Consider the following 21,110-nt stretch of genomic DNA (forward strand, 5'->3'; position numbering starts at 1 on the left):
CATATTATTATTTACTTATCCTCACTCATATGTTTTCTGCACAGGTTTTCTCAATCACACTTCCAAGCATTGAACTTTTCTTTCTTTTTAAGCTCTTTTCTTTCTTTTTTTCTTTTCACGCTTTTTCTTTTTGCGCATTCATTCTTCTCTTATAGCTTGCGTGTGGTCTGCTTTTATGTCTTGTTCAATGTTAATATCTTTTATACTTTTTCAATACACACCAAAAGATATCAATTAAGACATAAAAGTGACTTCCTTCATTCACCTTTATAACATGAGAGTCAAATATTTCAACTTGTATCTGTTCTCAGTTACTTAGGATCATGAAGTTTTCCACTCTCCTTTTCGAAATGGAATTAAAAGTTTCAACTTACATCTAAGTTCCATCTACTAAAGATTGTGGAATTATCCAAACAACCTAACGCATGCTATATATATATATATATATATATATTTTCTTTTGAGCTCATTTTTACGCTTTTTGTTCATTTGCTTAGTTTTTCAAAAATAGAACTGTGCATATTCATATTTATGATTCAAAATAAATTCTAACATGTATTTATCATCATTTCCTCGAAATCCGCATAAACAACCATAATTTTTAGATCTATGTCAGAAAAAAATTTCGTGGGGCTTAAAAATCCTCTAAAAACATCAGAATTGAAATAACATTCATATAGGTTCAAACTCTTTCTTTAAAAATCTACTTTTCATGAGATATGTGTAAACATGTGCAAGAACGTAAACAGAAATATCAAGGTGTGCAAACTACACCCTCCCCCATGCTTGAATGACACTGTCCCAGTGGCACTCCTCCATGCTTATATGAAACTAAGTGAATGCACATGAGAGAAATAAATGAGGGAAAAGAGTAGAATGACCTGACATGAATTAAAAATACACGTTCTATGAATGTAATAGATGCAATGTATACATGACAAAACATGAAACCATGAATGAAACAAAAAGAATATGAAAAACTCATGAAGAAAACTAAAAAGTAAAAACAAAATAAAATCTATAAATTCTAAGTAAACCTAATAATGTACAAGATATGGGTTGCCTCCCATAAAGCGCTAAGTTTCACGTCCCCAGCCAGACGGATCCCTGTAAAACCCTTCATCGTCCATGAGATCAATGGACATGAAGTCAGACTCAACCGGGCTCTATGTAGAAAAGAGTGTCATCTGTGACACTACGCACTGTGTTTCCATCCCTTCTACCTCCAAATGTAGTATCATGACTCTCTTGACATGAAGAACGGAGATTAGTCTCATCTGAGAGACTGGTCAAGAATCGAGAGTCTAGGACCGACCGAGTACCAATGAATGCAACTTCAGACAAGTGGTGAATATGATCTGGCTTGACTTGGTCAAGCACCTTCTGCATCTGTACCTCTTGCTTACTAAAAATAATCGGTGATCCTAAAGGCTGAGAAAATGGGGCTTTATATGATGAAAATGTATGTTGTAAGTCAAGCCCCTTATGTTGAGGTATCATGGAGATCGACTCGTCAGTAGAAATGATATGAGGTTCATGAGTCGATTCCTGAGTGGAGTGACACGCCTTCCCATACTGAAGGGATGTAATAGATTTGACTTGCTCATGATGTGAATCAGTGGTTTGCAAGTCAAATGACATGGAATCCTCTCCCTTAGAGACAACAGACTGACTATGAAGGTTCCCCTGACTTTGTCTACTCAATGTCTGAGCTAACTGTCCCATTTGAGTCTCTAGCTTGGCTATTGACTGCGTATGGGAACAAAGAGTAGCCTTGATATCAGAAAAGGCTTCTAACATCTTCTCTTGAAATGATGAGCTTGGAATGGGCTCCTGAGGAAAAGGTAGACAATACTGGGGATGAACCTGTGGAAATATAGGATGCGAGTAACCTTGTGAAGGGTTAATGGATCTATACTGTGTCTGGGAGGGCTGATGGGATGGGGAAATAAACTGGTTTCGCCAACCTGAGTTATATGAGGATGTAGATGAATCGGGCATGGGTTTAGCGAAACCTTGGGCAGCATTCACCTACTCCTGAACGAATTCAGGATATAATGGTGCTGCCGGACAATCCGCAACACAGTGTGCAGGGCTAGCACATAGCTCGCACACTCTTCCTACTGGACTTCTTGAAGAATTGGCTAGGAATTGATCTAACTTCCTAGTCAACTGGTCAACCTTGGTACGCAATTCTAACTCAGACCCTACTTCAGAAATCCCTATTTTCCTAGGACCACTAGACAGAGATGTAGTCCTATCGAGCCGTGAAGACAAGGTATGATGCATCGTGTTTTCACTCAAGGTCTCGAATAGAGACCATGCCTCGTCCTCACTTTTGAGCATAAAAGTGCCCCCACTAGACGAATCAACCATTTAACGATGCTTTTCAGTAAGCCCGTCATAAAAATACTGCACCAACTGCCAACGAGGCACCTGGTGATGGGGACACTTGCGGAGAAGATCTTTCAATCTCTCCCAAGACTCGTGAAACTGTTCTCCCTCAATTTGAGAAAAACTGGTTATAGCTTTACGAAACTGGTTCGTCTTACCAATTGGGAAATATTTTTTTAAAAATTCTCTTTGCATTCCTTCCCAAGTAGTAATACGAACCGTCTCAAGAGATTTTAACCAGTGCTTGACTTTATCTTTGAGAGAGAATGGAAACAAGGTCAACCTCATAGCGTCGTCTCCAAAGTGATTGATTCGCACAGTCGAGCAAATCTCAAGAAATTCGTCGAGATGACGATATGGGTCCTCATTACTAAGGCCATAAAACGAAGGTAACATTTGAATCACACTGGCCTTAATCTCAAAATGGCTCGCTCCTACATCAGGTCTCGTGATGCAGGAGGTGGGAGTATACGTATTTGGCATGAAGTACTCCCTCAAAGGATGGATCAATTGATGATCGTCAGCCATTGCGTAAATCTTAGAGTAGACCGGTGTAGCACACGTCCTAACTTTGGGTTTTCTACCTAACTAACGCACTAAGCGGCCAAACCACGCAAACCACAAAGCGAGTAAACTAAAAACAACAAAAACTAAACAAACACCATGCAGTTACATATAACAGAGATTATGCATAAGAAATATGAAATCTATGTGTACGGTACCAATCGTACACAGTCACCTCTAAGGGAGTTCTAATAGGTGGGCTGTGCAGAAAAGTAAGCTCGTCTCTAAGATATGCACATACGTGGTTCTAAACCTAAATGCAACACAAACACAAGGCAATAAAGTGAATACTAATATTACGCCGTTCCCCGGCAACGGCGCCAAAAATTTGATGTCTTCTTTTAAATCGTTGTAATTTTGAAAAGATTTTTATATGAAAAACATGTGAAAACCAGACATCAAATAATAAAAACCGGTTCTCACTAGTGGATGAGACCGGGTCGAACTCAGGGAACGGGAATATTTTGTATTCAAGCACACAATTCTAAACTATTCTTTATTGCTGAATTATTGAAATGTAAAATGTTTTAAGAAAAGTAAAAACAACTAGCTATTACAACAAATGAATACCCTTCGCAGAGGGCGTAAAGTGCAATATTTACAAACCCAATTAAATTCCTAGTTCTAAACTAAAAAGTAAAAATTCTTCTATTCTTGCACTTCGTGTCACGTAATCAATTCCGCTCCAGTCCCGTGCTATCCTGCACAATTCAAATGAAACACGAGCAGTACACAATACAAGAATAAAACTATACTAAACAAAAATAGACTAACTAAATACTAAGAATACGAAAGAAATTATTAACAAAATCTAATTGACTAATTACAATTGACAACTAATTCTACTTAAATCTAATAACAACTAACTAATTCCAAAACACTTAACTAACAATTTACTAATAACTACTACTTACTTAGCAAAAGTAACTAAGCTAACAATTACACATTACAAAAATTTTATACTAATCACTACTGATTTAGTAAACTAACAACTAACTACTCAATTAACTAATAGCTAACTAATTTTTTTTTTCAATTAACTAACATTACAATTTTTAGTGAAAACCAGCAGTTAAAAACAATAGAAATTTCAGTGAAAATCAGTTTTAAAATCAACACAACCGTGAGAATCAGTTTTTTTTTTTCTTTAATCAATAAACTGTAAAAATCAAAAACATATTATCGTGAAACTTATTTTTCACATTTGAATCACAATGCTCAATCTCACACAGGTAAGATTGGTTCTCACAGTGGCTCAGTGAGAGAAGTTGCCGGAGAACTGGAAAATGATCGGAAGTTGTAAGAATCCGGCAGAGCAAGAAATAAAATCCGGTGGATAGACAACTTGCAGACAATGTAAATGCATTCCAAAAAAAATGATTCCAGCAGCTAACAAGGAAGATCTGTAATTTCACAGGGAATTCCGGCAGAATGACAGCGGAAAAAGGATCCACCGGAAGAGGCAATGGCGATTCTAGCAGATCTTACAGATCTGGAACTTCTCGGCAGGTTAAAGACGAGTTCTGGCGACTGAAAGTAAGCTCCGGCGGCTGAAGGTAATCTCCGACGACTGAAGGCTGAAGACAAGCTCGAATGTATCCAGATGATTCTGACCGACTGGATTTCAATCAAGCCTCTTCTGATCGATCAATATTAGGCAATCGATCGATAGATTCAGATCGTTACATCAACAAAACTTGATTTATCAGAAGCAAAAAAATTCATTCGCCAGAAATTTTATTAACACGGATCAGATGCATTCCAGTTTTAATTTCCCCGATCAGTCATCAGAATTCCATTTGATTGAATGTAATTACTCCAGGCATCCAATGATCGATCACAAATTGCTATTGATTACCGGATTGAGTGAATTTGAAAAATTAATGTTCAAATGATGCTAAAGCTTCATCGATTTTATTATCAATGCAGAAAAAAAATTAATACTATGCACTACATATGAACTACAAATTACAATGAAATCTAGAATTTTCTTTTTGAATCTACATTTTCAGAATGAATCATAAATGCTACAATTTTATTTTGTTTTGATTTTATTCTAGATAAACTAATCTATTGAAACATAGAAGAAAGAATTAGAGAAGAAGAAGAAGAAGAAGAAGAAGAAGAAGAAGAAGAAGAAGAAGAAGATAAGAAGAAGAAAAACTCACCGTAAATGGAGGGGTTAGAAGAGAGGTTGGAATCCTCTCTCTTGCTTCAGCTGTTGTAGGAATTCTCCACCGGAAAGAAGATGAGAAAAAGAGGGGAAAATAGGGAGAAGAAGAAGAAGAGGTAAGAAGAGGTGGAGAGGAAGGGGAAGAAGAGAGGGCTTAGGCAAAAGAGAGAAGACAAGCCTCTCTTCCCCCTACGTATGGTATTTATAATTTTGAAAGTTTTTCCATAAGTCCATCTTATTTCAAAGAATTTCATTTCAAAACCTCTCTTCAAAAAGTTATTTACAAAGCAACTCAAAATGACTATGTTTTAGAAAATACAAAAGCTAAGTCTATTCTAAATCTAATTTTTTTTTATGATTTTCAAAAACTAAACAACTACAATTATGACAAACACTAAAATAGGCATTAAAATGTAAAATAACACTATTTTTCATGCATTTTCTATTCTTATATTATTTTAGCACATTTACTCGAAACTATCATAAAATTGGGTTTTTAAATCATTTTCTCATGAAATCATGCATATTTTTATATGAAATATCCCTAAAATATATGCATGATCAAATACCCCCATGCTTATGTTTTGCTAGTCCTCGAGCAAACTAGAAAAATGCACGAAATCAAACTATCACCTAACTCACTTTCGTAGGAATCACGGTTGCATTTAGCTCATGCAACAAGACCTTTCAACCCCTGGGTTACCCCAGTGGACGAGTAAGGTCTCGTGAGGGTTTGCAGTGATGCTACCCACAAACATCTCTGTCATGTATGCATAATATTACACATCCTCACAATCAGTAGGTAATTAAAGACTTTATTTTCACAAATATTTCCTGTTATTTCTAAATCAAAACATAATTAGAGTCTTTTATATACCACCACAGAAAATTTATTTCTTTCACTTTTCTAAATATCACAATTATTTATGTTTTATTCTTAGAAAATCCAAAAAAAACATATTATTATTTACTTATCCTCACTCATATGTTTTCTGCACAGGTTTTCTCAATCACACTTCCAAGCATTGAACTTTTCTTTCTTTTTAAGCTCTTTTCTTTCTTTTTTTCTTTTCACGCTTTTTCTTTTTGCGCATTCATTCTTCTCTTATAGCTTGCGTGTGGTCTGCTTTTATGTCTTGTTCAATGTTAATATCTTTTATACTTTTTCAATACACACCAAAAGATATCAATTAAGACATAAAAGTGACTTCCTTCATTCACCTTTATAACATGAGAGTCAAATATTTCAACTTGTATCTGTTCTCAGTTACTTAGGATCATGAAGTTTTCCACTCTCCTTTTCGAAATGGAATTAAAAGTTTCAACTTACATCTAAGTTCCATCTACTAAAGATTGTGGAATTATCCAAACAACCTAACGCATGCTATATATATATATATATATATTTTCTTTTGAGCTCATTTTTACGCTTTTTGTTCATTTGCTTAGTTTTTCAAAAATAGAACTGTGCATATTCATATTTATGATTCAAAATAAATTCTAACATGTATTTATCATCATTTCCTCGAAATCCGCATAAACAACCATAATTTTTAGATCTATGTCAGAAAAAAATTTCGTGGGGCTTAAAAATCCTCTAAAAACATCAGAATTGAAATAACATTCATATAGGTTCAAACTCTTTCTTTAAAAATCTACTTTTCATGAGATATGTGTAAACATGTGCAAGAACGTAAACAGAAATATCAAGGTGTGCAAACTACACCCTCCCCCATGCTTGAATGACACTGTCCCAGTGGCACTCCTCCATGCTTATATGAAACTAAGTGAATGCACATGAGAGAAATAAATGAGGGAAAAGAGTAGAATGACCTGACATGAATTAAAAATACACGTTCTATGAATGTAATAGATGCAATGTATACATGACAAAACATGAAACCATGAATGAAACAAAAAGAATATGAAAAACTCATGAAGAAAACTAAAAAGTAAAAACAAAATAAAATCTATAAATTCTAAGTAAACCTAATAATGTACAAGATATGGGTTGCCTCCCATAAAGCGCTAAGTTTCACGTCCCCAGCCAGACGGATCCCTGTAAAACCCTTCATCGTCCATGAGATCAATGGACATGAAGTCAGACTCAACCGGGCTCTATGTAGAAAAGAGTGTCATCTGTGACACTACGCACTGTGTTTCCATCCCTTCTACCTCCAAATGTAGTATCATGACTCTCTTGACATGAAGAACGGAGATTAGTCTCATCTGAGAGACTGGTCAAGAATCGAGAGTCTAGGACCGACCGAGTACCAATGAATGCAACTTCAGACAAGTGGTGAATATGATCTGGCTTGACTTGGTCAAGCACCTTCTGCATCTGTACCTCTTGCTTACTAAAAATAATCGGTGATCCTAAAGGCTGAGAAAATGGGGCTTTATATGATGAAAATGTATGTTGTAAGTCAAGCCCCTTATGTTGAGGTATCATGGAGATCGACTCGTCAGTAGAAATGATATGAGGTTCATGAGTCGATTCCTGAGTGGAGTGACACGCCTTCCCATACTGAAGGGATGTAATAGATTTGACTTGCTCATGATGTGAATCAGTGGTTTGCAAGTCAAATGACATGTAATCCTCTCCCTTAGAGACAACAGACTGACTATGAAGGTTCCCCTGACTTTGTCTACTCAATGTCTGAGCTAACTGTCCCATTTGAGTCTCTAGCTTGGCTATTGACTGCGTATGGGAACAAAGAGTAGCCTTGATATCAGAAAAGGCTTCTAACATCTTCTCTTGAAATGATGAACTTGGAATGGGCTCCTGAGGAAAAGGTAGACAATACTGGGGATGAACCTGTGGAAATATAGGATGCGAGTAACCTTGTGAAGGGTTAATGGATCTATACTGTGTCTGGGAGGGCTGATGGGATGGGGAAATAAACTGGTTTCGCCAACCTGAGTTATATGAGGATGTAGATGAATCGGGCATGGGTTTAGCGAAACCTTGGGCAGCATTCACCTACTCCTGAACGAATTCAGGATATAATGGTGCTGCCGGACAATCCGCAACACAGTGTGCAGGGCTAGCACATAGCTCGCACACTCTTCCTACTGGACTTCTTGAAGAATTGGCTAGGAATTGATCTAACTTCCTAGTCAACTGGTCAACCTTGGTACACAATTCTAACTCAGACCCTACTTCAGAAATCCCTATTTTCCTAGGACCACTAGACAGAGATGTAGTCCTATCGAGCCGTGAAGACAAGGTATGATGCATCGTGTTTTCACTCAAGGTCTCGAATAGAGACCATGCCTCGTCCTCACTTTTGAGCATAAAAGTGCCCCCACAAGACGAATCAACCATTTAACGATGCTTTTCAGTAAGCCCGTCATAAAAATACTGCACCAACTGCCAACGAGGCACCTGGTGATGGGGACACTTGCGGAGAAGATCTTTCAATCTCTCCCAAGACTCGTGAAACTGTTCTCCCTCAATTTGAGAAAAACTGGTTATAGCTTTACGAAACTGGTTCGTCTTACCAATTGGGAAATATTTTTTTAAAAATTCTCTTTGCATTCCTTCCCAAGTAGTAATACGAACCGTCTCAAGAGATTTTAACCAGTGCTTGGCTTTATCTTTGAGAGAGAACGGAAACAAGGTCAACCTCATAGCGTCGTCTCCAAAGTGATTGATTCGCACAGTCGAGCAAATCTCAAGAAATTCGTCGAGATGACGATATGGGTCCTCATTACTAAGGCCATAAAACGAAGGTAACATTTGAATCACACTGGCCTTAATCTCAAAATGGCTCGCTCCTACATCAGGTCTCGTGATGCAGGAGGTGGGAGTATACGTATTTGGCATGAAGTACTCCCTCAAAGGATGGATCAATTGATGATCGTCAGCCATTGCGTAAATCTTAGAGTAGACCGGTGTAGCACACGTCCTAACTTTGGGTTTTCTACCTAACTAACGCACTAAGCGGCCAAACCACGCAAACCACAAAGCGAGTAAACTAAAAACAACAAAAACTAAACAAACACCATGCAGTTACATATAACAGAGATTATGCATAAGAAATATGAAATCTATGTGTACGGTACCAATCGTACACAGTCACCTCTAAGGGAGTCCTAATAGGTGGGCTGTGCAGAAAAGTAAGCTCGTCTCTAAGATATGCACATACGTGGTTCTAAACCTAAATGCAACACAAACACAAGGCAATAAAGTGAATACTAATATTACGCCGTTCCCCGGCAACGGCGCCAAAAATTTGATGTCTTCTTTTAAATCGTTGTAATTTTGAAAAGATTTTTATATGAAAAACATGTGAAAACCAGACATCAAATAATAAAAACCGGTTCTCACTAGTGGATGAGACCGGGTCGAACTCAGGGAACGGGAATATTTTGTATTCAAGCACACAATTCTAAACTATTCTTTATTGCTGAATTATTGAAATGTAAAATGTTTTAAGAAAAGTAAAAACAACTAGCTATTACAACAAATGAATACCCTTCGCAGAGGGCGTAAAGTGCAATATTTACAAACCCAATTAAATTCCTAGTTCTAAACTAAAAAGTAAAAATTCTTCTATTCTTGCACTTCGTGTCACGTAATCAATTCCGCTCCAGTCCCGTGCTATCCTGCACAATTCAAATGAAACACGAGCAGTACACAATACAAGAATAAAACTATACTAAACAAAAATAGACTAACTAAATACTAAGAATACGAAAGAAATTATTAACAAAATCTAATTGACTAATTACAATTGACAACTAATTCTACTTAAATCTAATAACAACTAACTAATTCCAAAACACTTAACTAACAATTTACTAATAACTACTACTTACTTAGCAAAAGTAACTAAGCTAACAATTACACATTACAAAAATTTTATACTAATCACTACTGATTTAGTAAACTAACAACTAACTACTCAATTAACTAATAGCTAACTAATTTTTTTTTTCAATTAACTAACATTACAATTTTTAGTGAAAACCAGCAGTTAAAAACAATAGAAATTTCAGTGAAAATCAGTTTTAAAATCAACACAACCGTGAGAATCAGTTTTTTTTTTTTCTTTAATCAATAAACTGTAAAAATCAAAAACATATTATCGTGAAACTTATTTTTCACATTTGAATCACAATGCTCAATCTCACACAGGTAAGATTGGTTCTCACAGTGGCTCAGTGAGAGAAGTTGCCGGAGAACTGGAAAATGATCGGAAGTTGTAAGAATCCGGCAGAGCAAGAAATAAAATCCGGTGGATAGACAACTTGCAGACAATGTAAATGCATTCCAAAAAAAATGATTCCAGCAGCTAACAAGGAAGATCTGTAATTTCACAGGGAATTCCGGCAGAATGACAGCGGAAAAAGGATCCACCGGAAGAGGCAATGGCGATTCTAGCAGATCTTACAGATCTGGAACTTCTCAGCAGGTTAAAGACGAGTTCTGGCGACTGAAAGTAAGCTCCGGCGGCTGAAGGTAATCTCTAGCGACTGAAGGCTGAAGACAAGCTCGAATGTATCCAGATGATTCTGACCGACTGGATTTCAATCAAGCCTCTTCTGATCGATCAATATTAGGCAATCGATCGATAGATTCAGATCGTTACATCAACAAAACTTGAGTTATCAGAAGCAAAAAAATTCATTCGCCAGAAATTTTATCAACAACACGGATCAGATGCATTCCAGTTTTAATTTCCCCGATCAGTCATCAGAATTCCATTTGATTGAATGTAATTACTCCAGGCATCCAATGATCGATCACAAATTGCTATTGATTACCGGATTGAGTGAATTTGAAAAATTAATGTTCAAATGATGCTAAAGCTTCATCGATTTTATTATCAATGCAGAAAAAAAATTAATACTATGCACTACATATGAACTACAAATTACAATAAAATCTAGAATTTTCTTTTTGAATCTACATTTTCAGAATGAATCATAAATGCTACAATTTTATTTTGTTTTGATTTTATTCCAGATAAACTAATCTATTGAAACATAGAAGAAAGAATTAGAGAAGAGAAGAAGAGGAAGAAGAAGAAGAAGAAGATAAGTGATGTCTTCTTTTAAATCGTTGTAATTTTGAAAAGATTTTTATATGAAAAACATGTGTAAACCAGACATCAAATAATAAAAACCGGTTCTCACTAGTGGATGAGACCGGGTCGAACTCAGGGAACGGGAATATATCGTATTCAAACACACAAATCTAACCTAATCTTTATTGCCGAATTATGTGAAACGTAAAATGTTCAGAAAAGGTAAAAACAACTAACTATTACAACAAATGAATACCCTTCGCAGAGGGCATAAAAAATGATATTTACAAACCCAATTAGAATGCCTAAAATCTAAAACAAAATAAAAACATCTTTTATTCTTGCACTTCTGTATCACAAATGCGCTTTAGCTCCACTCCTATGCGATCCTACACAAATCACAAGCACACGAGCAGTACAAGAGATAGAAGTAGAAACTATACTAAACTAACTAAATGCTAACATATAAAGGAAATTATACCTGAAATCTAAATGACTTATTACAATTGAAAATGAAATCTAAGTAATTATGACTAACTAATGACTCACTTAATCTAACAACATTTTATCAGACATTTAGCAACAGCACCTGAAATCCGATTCATCATCAAATTTTTTTTTACACTAATTCTATGTTTTTGAATTTTTAATGTTCATTCAAATTTGACAATGCTCATCAAGTAGTGCTCAAGAATCAGTAGATCGATAGATGTGGGAACTCAATTGGTCTGATTCAAAAATCGTTAATCACAACATTCCCATAATATTCAGACATCTGATCAAATTTTATTGAACATATTCCCCAGAAATAATCACAATAGCATTCATCGGTATTTCCAACAGCAGTAGTAGTCACCGGAAAATGTGGTGAACAGCAGTCACCGGAAAACAGTACCAGTATCGAGAGAAAACAGTAAGTATTACTCAGATTTTCCTGACAATCATCGATTTAAATTTCAAACAAAACATTGATTTAAATTTCAAACAAGAACATTGATTTTAAACGATAAACAGAACATACATCATTCACCGGAAAAAAAATCAGTTGTGAAACGAATCTCACGGTGGCGCAAGAATGAAAACGCCTGTTTTACAGTTTCACGATAAACGTGAAGTGATATTTTGTTTGAACAAGGGATTCTTAGCCAGAAACAGAATTCCACAAGATTTCAATCGGCTAGAATTAGCCGATTATCAAATTCAAGTGGTTTGGAATATAAGCACCACCGGATTCTCATTCATGGATAATAATTCGAATTTTTATGGAAGAAAATAAATCCAGAACACTAAATAACACCAGAACTCAGTAGATCAGGTGACTGTACTGATTCTTCACACATGCAAACACTAATCCGATACTCAAATTATCGGATTCTCAGTCACGATGATTCAGATTATCGCCGGAGGCTCAGTCACGATGATTCAGATCCAATTATTCATCCGAACCATAAATCGACCTCTGTTATTTCAAATGATGCAATTGATTGCTAAAAGAATGAATAATCGATCATATGAGATTTAGTTTTTTCGATCGATGTTGAAAATCAACTTCAAATATCTTTGAAAACAGTGATTGCCGGAAAACACAATGCTCAATCCAGATGTTCGATCTTCTTTATATTTTTTTTTTTTTCATTTTTAACTAAACAGAAACATTTCCTAACTTTATTAATCGAATTCAGCAACAGAAGATAAATGTGAAGAAAAAATAAGAAAAAGAAGAAGAAGAAGAAGAAGAAGAAGAAGAAGAAGAAGAAGAAGAAGAAGAAGAAGAAGAGGAGTTGCAGAGCACTCACCGTGAACCTGAGGGGTTAGAGGAGAATGGCCGGCATCCTCCGTACGCCGCCGCCGTTGCTGGAAGTCTCTCCACCGGAAAACAGAGAAGAAGATAGAAAGAGGGAGAAAGGGAAGAAAGGATCAGGAGAAGTGGAGAGGAAGGAGAAGAAGAGAGGGTTGTAGCTCAGGAAGGGGGAGACGATCAAAATGTTTGCCCCTTTTCGGTTTTTAAAAGCCATTCAAACCGGTTCACCGGTTTGAAATAGTTTTATTTTGAAAAGCAAACCGGTTAAACCGGTTTGTGTTTATTTTTGCAATTTTCAAAAATCAAAAACTATATACCAGTTTATTATAACATTTTCAAAGATTTAAAAACAAAACTTATTTATGAAGAACTAAAAAAACTATTCTAAAAATTTTTTCTTTTCTAAAAAAAAAACAAACACTTAAAATAAAAATATTTTTCTCTATTATTATTGTTTTTTTATTTCATTTTTAATTGCAAACTAAAACTAAACTACTATGAATATAACAAAAACTAAAATATGCAAAAAAATGTAAAATAAAACTATTTTTCATGCATTTTCTATTTTTAAATCATTTTAGCACATTTACTCGAAAACTAACATAAAATTGGGTTTTTGAAACATTATTTTATAAAATCATGCATATTTAAATGTTAATAAACCCTGAATTATATGCATGATCAAATACCCCCATGCTTATGTTTTGCTAGTCCTCGAGCAAACTAGAAAAATGCAAGAAATCAAACTATTACCTAACTCACTTTCGTAGGAATCACAGTTGCATTTAGCTCATGCAACAAGCCCTTTCAACCTCTGGGTTACCCCAGTGGACGAGTAAGGTCCCGTGAGGGTTTGCAGTGATGCTACCCACAAACATCTCTTTCATGTATGCATAATATTACACATCCTCACAATCAGTAGGTAATTAAAGACTTTGTTTTCACAAATATTTCGTGTTACAAAAAAAATCAAAACATAATTAGAGTCTTTTATATACCACCACAGAGAAAGAATTTCTTTCACTTTTCTAAATATCACAATTATTTATGTTTTATTCTTAGAAAATCCAATAAAAACATATTATTATTTACTTATCCTCACTCATATGTTTTCTGCACAGGTTTTCTCAATCACACTTCTAAGCATTGAACTTTTCTTTCTTTTTAAGCTCTTTTCTCGATTTTTTCATTTTTTTTTCACGCTTTTTCTTTTTGCGCACTTATTCTTCTCTTATAGCTTGCGTGTGGTCTGCTTTTATGTCTTGTTCAATGTTAATATCTTCTATACTTTCAATGCATACCAAAAGATATCAACTAAGACATAAAAGTGACTTCCTTCATTCACCCTTATAACATGAGAGTCAAACATTTCAACTTGTATCTGTTCTCAGTTACTTAGGATCGCGAAGTTTTCCACTCTCCTTTTCGAAAATGGAATTAAAAGTTTCAACTTACATCTAAGTTTCATCTACTAAGGATTGTGGAATTATCCAAACAACCTAACGCATGCTATTTTTTTCTTTTGAGCTCATTTTTTTACACTTTTGTTCATTTGCTTAGTTTTTCAAAAAATAGAACTGTGCATATTCATATTTATGATTCAAAATAAATTCTAACATGTATTTATCATCATTTCTTCGAAATCCGCATAAACAACCATAATTTTTAGATTTATGTCAGAAAAATTTTTCGTGGGGCTTAAAAATCCTCTAAAAACATTAGATTTGAAATAGCATTCATATAAGTTCAAACTCTTTCTTTAAAAATCTACTTTTCATGAGAGATGTGTAAACATGTGCAAGAATTTAAACAGAAATATCAAGGTGTGCACTCTACGCCCTCCCCCATGCTTGAATGACACTGTCCCAGTGACACTCCCCCATGCTTATATGAAACTAAGTGAATGCACATGAGAGAAAATAATTGAGGGAAAAGAATAAAATAACCTGACATGAAAAAAATATACGTTCTATGAATGTAATGAATGCAATGTATACATGACAAAACATAAAACTCATAGAAAAGATAGAAAACGAAAAATAAAACCAAATGAAATCTACAAATCTAAACAACAAATGTAAAACTGTACAGAATATGGGTTGCCTCCCATAAAGCGCTAAGTTTCACGTCCCCAGCCAGACGGATCTCTGGAAAAATCCTTCATCGTCCATGAGATCAATGGACATGAAGTCAGACTCAATCGGGCTCTCTATGAAAAATAGTGTCATCAGTGACACTGCGCACTATGTTCCCGTCCTGTTTATCTCTAAATGGCTCAAAGTGCCCGATCCAATTCAAATCACCTATCCGATTCGCAAGTAATTCTAGGTGATGCTCTTCTAGTGATTCCTTATCCTCCTCAAGAGGTGGATTACTCAATAACCAAGCATATTCTGCTTCTACGAGGTCTTGAATGACATCGACCTCGAAAGAAGCCTCCTCAACAGCAGGCCCCATAGCAGCACGAAAAATGTTTAGCCGTATCTTCCTATTTCCGAATGACACATCCATCGCACCAGTGCGGCAATTGATGCACGCATTGGCGGTAGCTAGGAAGGGGCGACCGAGAATAATAGGAGTCTGCTGCGGGCTATCAACTCCCTCCATATCTAATATCACGAAGACGACAGGGAAATAACAATCCTCCACCTTGACTAAAACATCTTCAAGTATCCCTCTTGGGATCTTGATAGATCTATCTACGAGCTGAAGAGTCATAGGTGTAGGTTTCATCTCTTTCAATCCAAATTGGTCATAAAAGAAACCCAGCAAGATGTTAACACTTGCCCCAAGGACGAGCAACGCACGCCCAACAGTGATGTTTCCTATGACGCAAGAGATGATAGGAGTCCCTGGGTCCTTGAGCTTAGGTGGGGTTTGATGTTGCAATACTGCGCTCACCTGCCCGGTTAAATAAATCTTTTTCTGCACATGGGACATCGACTTCCTTTTCTGCGTACAAAGTTCTTTGAGGAACTTTGCATATGCAGGGACCTGTTGAATAGCATCTTGTAAGGGGAGGTTTATCTGAACGTGCTTGAATATCTCAAGCATCTCTTGCATGTTCACTCCGGACTTACCTAATGCTCTCGACCTTTCTAACGTCTCAGGAAAGGGGGCTTTGGGAATATAGGATGGTGAAGGCTCAGATGGAAGAACCTTCTCGCTTTCCTGAGGTAAAATATTAGGGACAGACTGCTTCTCGCTTATCTTCTCTCTTTCTTCTGCAGCCTCCCTCGCTTGGTACTGCTTCCCACTCCTAAGGGTTACTACTTGAGCTTGCTCTTTATGTGCATCAGTCATATGCAAGCTACGCATGGGTTCCTTTCCCTTAGGGTTGACAATAGGCTGGCTAGGCAATGTTCCCTCACTTCGCCTGCTAAGTGCTTCGGCAAGCTGCCCCATTTGAGTCTCTAATTTTGCAATAGACTGGGTATGTGAGCTCAAAGCTTGCAAAATCTTATCCTCAAAAGATTGACTATGTAAAGGCTCATGAGACTGGGGTTGAGTATAAACAGGTTGGACTGGGGGATAACTGGATCTTTGAAATCCAGGCGCATAACCGCCTTGACTTGGTTGACTCTGAGAAGGGTTGGGTGGGTGGATCTGTGAGTTGCGCCATGAGAAATTGGGATGATTTCGCCAGCCCGGGTTATAAGTGTTGGAAAATGGATTAGGTACGGGCCTAGCGAAGTTTTGAGCCATCTGAGCTTGCTCTTGGACAAACTCAGGATATTGTGGTGCAACTGGGCACTCGAAGACATGGTGTGCAGGACTCGCACACAACGCGCACACCTGCATGGCAGGGGAGGGACCCAACAAAAACTGATCTAATTTCTGGGACAGTTGGTCTACCTTGTTGCTCAACTCAAGGTTCATCCCTAACTCGAAAATACCTGCCTTCTTAATGCTATCCTGTACAGGTGCAGCCCTATCGAACCGTGAGGCTGTCGCATGGTGCATCGAATTCTCGCTCAATGTCTCAAAAAGCGACCATGCTTCATCCTCACTTTTGAGCATAAATGTGCCCCCACACGCGGCATCCACCATTTGACGGTTCTTTTCAGTAAGACCGTCATAGAAATATTGCACCAGTTGCCAGCGAGGCACCTGGTGGTGGGGACACTTGCAGAGAAGATCTTTCAATCTCTCCCATGACTCATGAAACTGTTCTCCTTCAATTTGGGAAAAACTGGTTATCGCTTTACGAAACTGGTTCGTTTTACCAATTGGGAAATATTTCTTTAAAAATTCTCTTTGCATATGTTCCCAAGTGGTAATTCGAACAGTATCTAATGATTTTAACCAACTCTTCGCTTTGTCCTTCAGAGAGAAGGGGAACAGAGTCAACCTCATCGCATCATCTCTTTCAATCCAAATTGGTCATAAAAGAAACCCGGCAAGATGTTAACACTTGCCGCAAGGTCGAGCAACGCACGCCCAACAGTGATGTTTCCTATGACTCAAGAGATGATAGGAGTCCCTGGGTCCTTGAGCTTAGGTGGGGTTTGATGTTGCAATACTGCGCTCACCTGCCCGGTTAAATAAATCTTTTTCTGCACATGGGACATCGACTTCCTTTTCTGCGTACAAAGTTCTTTGAGGAACTTTGCATATGCAGGGACCTGTTGAATAGCATCTAGTAAGGGGAGGTTTATCTGAACGTGCTTGAATATCTCAAACATCTCTTGCATGTTCACTCCGGACTTACCTAATGCTCTCGACCTTTCTAACGCCTCAGGAAAGGGGGCTTTGGGAATATAGGATGGTGAAGGCTCAGATGGAAGAACCTTCTCGCTTTCCTGAGGTAAAATATTAGGGACAGACTGCTTCTCGCTTATCTTCTCTCTTTCTTTTGCAGCCTCCCTCGCTTGGTACTGCTTCCCACTCCTAAGGGTTACTACTTGAGCTTGCTCTTTATGTGCATCAGTCATATGCAAGCTACGCATGGGTTCCTTTCCCTTAGGGTTGATAATAGGCTGGCTAGGCAATGTTCCCTCACTTCGCCTGCTAAGTGCTTCGGCAAGCTGCCCCATTTGAGTCTCTAATTTTGCAATAGACTGGGTATGTGAGCTCAAAGCTTGCAAAATCTTATCCTCAAAAGATTGACTATGTAAAGGCTCATGAGACTGGGGTTGAGTATAAACAGGTTGGACTGGGGGATAACTGGATCTTTGAAATCCAGGCGCATAACCGCCTTGACTTGGTTGACTCTGAGAAGGGTTGGGTGGGTGGATCTGTGAGTTGCGCCATGAGAAATTGGGATGATTTCGCCAGCCCGGGTTATAAGTGTTGGAAAATGGATTAGGTACGGGCCTAGCGAAGTTTTGAGCCATCTGAGCTTGCTCTTGGACAAACTCAGGATATTGTGGCGCAACTGGGCACTCGAAGACATGGTGTGCAGGACTCGCACACAACGCGCACACCTGCATGGCAGGGGAGGGACCCAACAAAAACTGATCTAATTTCTGGGACAGTTGGTCTACCTTGTTGCTCAACTCAAGGTTCATCCCTAACTCGAAAATACCTGCCTTCTTAATGCTATCCTGTACAGGTGCAGCCCTATCGAACCGTGAGGCTGTCGCATGGTGCATCGAATTCTCGCTCAATGTCTCAAAAAGCGACCATGCTTCATCCTCACTTTTGAGCATAAATGTGCCCCCACACGCGGCATCCACCATTTGACGGTTCTTTTCAGTAAGACCGTCATAGAAATATTGCACCAGTTGCCAGCGAGGCACCTGGTGGTGGGGACACTTGCAGAGAAGATCTTTCAATCTCTCCCATGACTCATGAAACTGTTCTCCTTCAATTTGGGAAAAACTGGTTATCGCTTTACGAAACTGGTTCGTTTTACCAATTGGGAAATATTTCTTTAAAAATTCTCTTTGCATATGTTCCCAAGTGGTAATTCGAACAGTATCTAATGATTTTAACCAACTCTTCGCTTTGTCCTTCAGAGAGAAGGGGAACAGGGTCAACCTCATCGCATCATCTCTTTCAATCCAAATTGGTCATAAAAGAAACCCGGCAAGATGTTAACACTTGCCCCAAGGTCGAGCAACGCACGCCCAACAGTGATGTTTCCTATGACTCAAGAGATGATAGGAGTCCCTGGGTCCTTGAGCTTAGGTGGGGTTTGATGTTGCAATACTGCGCTCACCTGCCCGGTTAAATAAATCTTTTTCTGCACATGGGACATCGACTTCCTTTTCTGCGTACAAAGTTCTTTGTGGAACTTTGCATATGCAGGGACCTGTTGAATAGCATCTAGTAAGGGGAGGTTTATCTGAACGTGCTTGAATATCTCAAACATCTCTTGCATGTTCACTCCGGACTTACCTAATGCTCTCGACCTTTCTATCGCCTCAGGAAAGGGGGCTTTGGGAATATAGGATGGTGAAGGCTCAGATGGAAGAACCTTCTCGCTTTCCTGAGGTAAAATATTAGGGACAGACTGCTTCTCGCTTATCTTCTCTCTTTCTTCTGCAGCCTCCCTCGCTTGGTACTGCTTCCCACTCCTAAGGGTTTCTACTTGAGCTTGCTCTTTATGTGCATCAGTCATATGCAAGCTACGCATGGGTTCCTTTCCCTTAGGGTTGACAATAGGCTGGCTAGGCAATGTTCCCTCACTTCGCCTGCTAAGTGCTTCGGCAAGCTGCCCCATTTGAGTCTCTAATTTTGCAATAGACTGGGTATGTGAGCTCAAAGCTTGCAAAATCTTATCCTCAAAAGATTGACTATGTAAAGGCTCATGAGACTAGGGTTGAGTATAAACAGGTTGGACTGGGGGATAACTGGATCTTTGAAATCCAGGCGCATAACCGCCTTGACTTGGTTGACTCTGAGAAGGGTTGGGTGGGTGGATCTGTGAGTTGCGCCATGAGAAATTGGGATGATTTCGCCAGCCCGGGTTATAAGTGTTGGAAAATGGATTAGGTACGGGCCTAGCGAAGTTTTGAGCCATCTGAGCTTGCTCTTGGACAAACTCAGGATATTGTGGCGCAACTAGGCACTCGAAGACATGGTGTGCAGGACTCGCACACAACGCGCACACCTGCATGGCAGGGGAGGGACCCAACAAAAACTGATCTAATTTCTGGGACAGTTGGTCTACCTTGTTGCTCAACTCAAGGTTCATCCCTAACTCGAAAATACCTGCCTTCTTAATGCTATCCTGTACAGGTGCAGCCCTATCGAACCGTGAGGCTGTCGCATGGTGCATCGAATTCTCGCTCAATGTCTCAAAAAGCGACCATGCTTCATCCTCACTTTTGAGCATAAATGTGCCCCCACACGCGGCATCCACCATTTGACGGTTCTTTTCAGTAAGATCGTCATAGAAATATTGCACCAGTTGCCAGCGAGGCACCTGGTGGTGGGGACACTTGCGGAGAAGATCTTTCAATCTCTCCCATGACTCATGAAACTGTTCTCCTTCAATTTGGGAAAAACTGGTTATCGCTTTACGAAACTGGTTCGTTTTACCAATTGGGAAATATTTCTTTAAAAATTCTCTTTGCATATGTTCCCAAGTGGTAATTCAAACAGTATCTAATGATTTTAACCAACTCTTCGCTTTGTCCTTCAGAGAGAAGGGGAACAGGGTCAACCTCATCGCATCATCTCCAAAGTTGTTGATTCGCACTGTCGAGCAAATCTCCAAAAATTCATCGAGATGACGATATGGGTCTTCATTACTAAGGCCATAAAACAAGGGTAACATTTGGATCACACTGGCCTTTATCTCAAAATGGTTTGCTCCTACATCAGGTCTTGTGATGCAGGAGGCGGGAGTGTAAGTGTTGGGCATAAAATACTCCCTCAGAGGACGAGTAATCTGCTGATTCTCAGCCATGGTCGCAGATCTCTGGGCTCTCCTAATAAGGGACTCGGGGTCCTCAATCGGCTCTACCAACTCAGGGTCAAGTAAGTGTCACCCTTGCATACACCTCGTAATAGACCGGTGTAGCTCACATCCTAACTTTGGGTTTTCTACCTAACTAACGCACTAAGCGGCCAAACCACGCAAACCACAAAGCGAGTAACTAAAAACGACAAAAACTAAACAATCACCACGCAAGTAAACATAACATAGATGATGCAAAGAAATATAAAATCTATGTGTACGGTCCAATCGTAC

At 38.4% G+C, this 21,110-nt stretch overlaps 2 non-coding genes across 2 annotated transcripts; both read left to right on the top strand.

The window, feature by feature from the left end:
* The first annotated feature begins 17,075 nt into the window (after positions 1-17,075).
* LOC149818269 (small nucleolar RNA R71) lies at positions 17,076-17,181 on the top strand. Its single transcript, XR_016427485.1, has one exon. It is a non-coding gene; the product is annotated as a small nucleolar RNA R71 (small nucleolar RNA).
* A 1,525-nt stretch (positions 17,182-18,706) lies between these two features.
* Positions 18,707-18,812, top strand: LOC149818270 (small nucleolar RNA R71). Its single transcript, XR_016427486.1, has one exon. It is a non-coding gene; the product is annotated as a small nucleolar RNA R71 (small nucleolar RNA).
* Positions 18,813-21,110: the final 2,298 nt, after the last annotated feature.

This window comes from Nuphar pumila, chromosome 13 (genome assembly GCF_984573655.1).
Source record: "Nuphar pumila chromosome 13, dmNupPumi1.hap1.1, whole genome shotgun sequence".
In the NCBI taxonomy this organism is placed as follows: domain Eukaryota; kingdom Viridiplantae; phylum Streptophyta; class Magnoliopsida; order Nymphaeales; family Nymphaeaceae; genus Nuphar; species Nuphar pumila.